This window comes from Micromesistius poutassou (assembly GCF_964030765.1).
Source record: "Micromesistius poutassou genome assembly, chromosome: 8".
In the NCBI taxonomy this organism is placed as follows: domain Eukaryota; kingdom Metazoa; phylum Chordata; class Actinopteri; order Gadiformes; family Gadidae; genus Micromesistius; species Micromesistius poutassou.
In genome coordinates this window covers 20,694,524-20,699,523 of record NC_140278.1, presented here as the reverse complement: position 1 = coordinate 20,699,523, position 5,000 = coordinate 20,694,524, and the positions used below count along the sequence as shown (strand labels likewise).

Below are 5,000 nucleotides of genomic sequence, written 5' to 3'. Positions count from 1 at the left end.
ATCGGCTTAGCTCAGCAGGTAGAGCGGGCCGACTTGTATCCTGAAGGTCGCTGGTTCGATCCCCGGCTCCTCCTCCTCCTAGCTGTGAGTGTGGAGGTGTCCCCTGAGCCCAGACGCCCTCACCCTGACTGCTCCTGAACCCGCTGGCTGTCGCCCCGCGTGGCAGACTCCGCCGTCGGTGTGTGAATGTGTGAATGTGTGTGTGAGCCGTTGTAAGTCAGTTTGGATAAAAAAAGTGTTTGCTAAATGCCCTGAATATAAACGCAGTGCAGACGACGTTAAGGTTAACCTCGTCTTGGGAGTCAGGAGGAGGAGGAGGATGATGTAGATGTTGAAGCCCAGACTCTATGTCCTGTACAGGTGTTATGAGTGTAAAGGGCCTGGCCTGTGTAAGGACTAGTGACCGTACTGCGCATTTCAAATTAAAAGCCCACGCTGGAGCTCCAGACTCAAGGGTAAACCCTGCGCCTGTAGGTGTCATGTTATTGTGAATATTCTGCTATCTGCTCTCTCTGGCAGAAGAGGTGCCCCACCTCAATGGGACGTTGAGTAATAAAGGTTAAATTAAATAGGTTAAAGGTTAAATTAAAATATATATATTTCTTCTATTTCAAATACGACTGTAATTCTTTAACGTTAGCGTCTGATGAAAAGTATCATCACAGTTAGCAATTATCTGTTATCTGTACGGGACAGTATCTTGCGTTTATTTTTTCAGTTTGAACTTGGTCTCTCTTTGTCTGTCCTGCACAGCGGCCTGCGGTGGTGACAATGACCTTGCCTGTTGGCCGCTAACGCTAACACAAAGGTTTTGTACTTTAGCTACTATCCACCAAGTTTTGTACTTTAGCTTTAGCCGCTTTCATAAAGGTTTTTGACTTTACCTTTATGCTGCTAGCACAAAGGTTTTGTACTTTAGCTTTAGCCGCTATCACAAAGGTTTTATACTTTAGCTTTAGCCGCTGTCCACAGAGGTAACAGGTTGTGCTGGCCGGTTCTAACTCTACTACAGTTAACTAAAGTAGAGTTAGAATAATAGAATAGAATAAAATGTAGTGTAGCTATAGTATAATATTGTTGAGTACAGTATAGTACTAAAGTTAATGATAGAGTTATAGTATAATATTATATTACATATTTATAGTGCTCTGTGTTTGTGAGCAAGCTTTGCATGAGGCTGACACATAGGCCTGTTAGTGTTTGTTTTTCTATGGGTGTGTATGCTGTGTGTGTGTGTGTGTGTGTGTGTGTGTGTGTGTGTGTGTGTGTGTGTGTGTGTGTGTGTGTGTGTGTGTGTGTGACTGTCTGTGTCTGTGTGTGTGTGTGTGTGTGTGTCTGTGTGTGTATGTCTGTGTCTGTGTCTGTGTCTGTCTGTCTGTCTGTCTGTCTGTCTGTCTGTGTGTGTGTGTGTGTCTGTGTCTGTCTGTCTGTGTGTGTGTCTGTGTGTGTGTGTGTGTGTGTGTCTGTGTGTGTGTGTGTGTGTGTGTGTGTCTGTGTGTGTCTGTGTGTGCGTGCGTGCGTGCGTGCGTGCGTGCGTGTGTGTGTGCGTGCCTGCGTGTGCGTGCGTGCGTGCGTGCAGCGGTTGTGTCGTGGGCATGTCGGCACAACGGCCGACGCAGATGAACATCTGACGGCCTGCAGGCTCACGTTGTGAACGGCTGCTATCTGGCGCTCCCATCGGCCGGCTCCCTGCTAGGGTTTCATCACCCAAAACAATCCAGCGTTAATATGCGGGATCTCAGTTTGAAATCCATCTGTTATCATTCCATAAGCAGCCAAAACAGCTCATGTTTTTAGTAGCCAATTAAACAGAGACCTGGGTTACATTTGACAGTCTGCTCACAAGGTGCAGGTCTGGTGCAGCGCCGCGATGACGTTCAGGGTTTTGATGTGTTTGGATGAAGCGCCCGCTCTCTCTCGGGAAGGCCCTCCCACATCGCAGCCGGCCCTTATTGTCGTGTCAGGCCTTCTATTTGCATTCCAGCCATCCAATCTAATACTGCATCATGTCCGAGTGCCTGGGGACCAGCCTGCGGGTGGGGTGGGGGGGGGGCGCAGGGCTGGGGGGGGCGGTGATTCGAAACATACGAGGAACATGGAAACCACGGGCAGACGCAGTCCGGTCCGATGGCTCGGGCTCGCCCAGTCATTGGCTCCGCAAAAAGTGCGAGCCAAAGTAGGATTGTGGACTCGGGGGGCCACGTTGGACGTCTGAAGGAGAGAACAGAAGTCAGGTTTAACGTGGGCGGTTGAGTCCGTCCCTGTGTTGTCAGCGGGAGACTTTAAATACAAAAAGGTGAAGTAACTGCTGTGTCCGCTCTCCCTCGCCGGGCGACTCAGTGAGGTGTAGCGTAGCTCGGCGTAGCTCGCAACATGTAACTGATTTATTTGCAGAACGTATCGGTTAAAGGATGTGATTTTGGTTGATTCATTGACCCACATAGATTGACGCTCTATCTATATATACCTTCGTTTTATAGGGCTTTATTTTCTTACAAACTTTATACGATGTATGTTTTCTATGAACTTGTATCTGGAGCTTGTGGGTACGGCCTCGCTCTCCTGTATGGATAAACCGTGCCTCTCTCCCCCGCACACACACACACTGCCAATTATTACAGCGGGGCTCAAATTTGTATTTAACAACTGGTTATATGCTCTAAACATTTTGCCGCGCAAATGTATACATTCAGGTCTCCTGTAACATAACCAGACACGGACGCAAACACAGGCTGGCATGTTCTCGCTTACAAACGTATAAAAGGTATGCACATCGTTTATATTAAGAACCCATCTGGTTCCTATTGTGAGGCCACGCAGAGCTGCCAGTCACCACTCAGAGGAGGGGGGGGGGGGGGGCTACAGGGAGACCGGGCCACGTGGGGGAGGGGCTATGCCCACATGGGGGAGGAGCTACGTCCACATGGGGGAGGAGCTACGTCCACGTGGGGGAGGGGCTACGTCCACGTGGGGAAGGGGCTATGTCTCCATGGTTACCCAGTAGGACATGCAGGCCTCATGGTGGAGGAGCCATGACTTTGGTTTTTGGTCCAAAGAAGTTATTTTTTTAATTACATTTTTTTTTTATTAAACATAAAAACAAAAGTAGGTATAGGGAAGGGTTCAATGATTAATTAAAGACTGATTGGGATTAGTTACATGTGCTATTACTGTCTTACTGTAGAAGATCTTTGGGCATTCAAAACATTTCAAGTCACCGCCCTGTTTTGGGTGATCTGGACAGGTGTGTTTCCTCAGGAGATACTGATTTCATACAGGGCAGAGAGGAAGGAGACTAGAGATACCCTGGTTTGTTTTTACAGAGAGCATTGTACATTTCTGTCTGTTTACATTAAGAGTTGATCTGAGCTGTTAAAGCACTCAGGATGGAGCCTCCTCCGCACAGCATAGTCACGGCCCACTATTCCGACGGAAAGACGGATTACTTAATTAAACTTTAAGTTTAAGATATGCATCAACGTTCGCGAGGGTAAACTATAGCATGTCTGGGCCTCGATTTAAGGCTTTTGATTCAATGTATGAGTTGTTTGAATCCATCTGTTAATTCAATGGACTAACTCTCGGTATTTCTCTCCGGCTCACGGTTTATGGCTCGTCTTTGTGGTTCGGTTTGACTGGACTGAGTGTCACTGAAGCAGGAGAAGGCAACAGTCAGACTCACAGCCGTCCGTCTGCACCCAGTGGTTACTCCCCCCCCCCCCCCCCCCCAACGCCGCCGCCACCCTCACTCTCTGCTGCTTTGATGCAGACGTTGGGCATTAGGACACGTATGTAAGACACGCATTAAAGAAGGCTCCAGGAACGTGTACATACCCTGACTGTGTTCCACCGTCGTACCAGATGGCAGTCGGCCGTGAGACCACTGGGCCGAGGCAGATTCTGGAATGCATGAAACACCCCATAAATATATATGACATGCTCGAAGGAGCACTTTCATTTTGCTCTACTACTACTTGTTGACATAAAATATTGTGGGTTAACATGAAAAACAGAGTAACAGCAGTGACTGTAACATCCAGATATTGAAAGACAGTTTCATTCTTTTAAACTGGTGCAACCATTTGTCAGTCTTTGTGTGTGTTTTCATCGGACACAGCCTGAATCCTTTGGTGTGCAACAGCGACACAGTGTCTAATTATTCATCCTACCCCCCCCCCCCCCTCCTCTACCTTCTACCTCTGTTAGTTTGCTAACATCGCCAGCGGCCCACTGGGGAGTCTTGTTAACCACGACAGCTTCAGGGGCCTTTCCAGGGTTAATGATTTGAGGAGCATTCTGACCTGCTCAAGTGGACGGCGTTTAAATGGAGCCCCCTGCAGAGCCTGTTGCCATGGAGACGCCCTCCGTCGGGGACCTCCTCTTTGTGCGGGGCGGTGTCATTGTGGAGGGGGCTCGGTTTGAATTGGAAAGCAGATGAGTCAGCTGTAGCTATCTAATGCACTCGTTAACGCCACCACTCATTAACATTAACGGTTGACTGACGATGTTTTCGGTTAAACAGAGACATTTACGAACAGGGAGTCGTTTAGACGATCCAATTGAAGTTAATCATACGTTTAAGTAATGGCTCTCTGAAACATGGATTGGCTTCAGATGAACTCGTTCTAGACTTCTAGAGTCCCGCGGAATGGATTTGTGCGCAGGCTGCAAGCACGAGTGTCTTTGTCACGGTTACAAATGTGAGACGTGAATCAAAAAGACTACAGAATCAAATCTGTTGTCTTCTCCAGTCCAGCCAATGGTTCTACTGAACGTTCTGCTCAGACCAAACGCAAGCTGTGTTTCCTGGGGACATCCAAGGGCCCTTTTCCGAGGCACTTCAAAGTTACGAAAAAGGGTCAACGGTGGGTGGCGAGGTGTGTGTGTGGATGTGGGGGACACCGGTGGCGAGGTGTGTGTGTGGATGTGGGGGACACCGGTGGCGAGGTGTGTGTGGACGTGTGGAGCTCCTGCTGGGCCACAGCGGCCCGTGGAAAAAT

At 48.6% G+C, this 5,000-nt stretch overlaps 1 protein-coding gene across 1 annotated transcript in view; it reads left to right on the top strand.

Moving 5' to 3' along the window:
* The window catches only part of LOC311351016 (FH1/FH2 domain-containing protein 3-like), a 47,981-nt gene that overhangs the window by 17,528 nt on the left and 25,453 nt on the right, over nt 1-5,000 (top strand).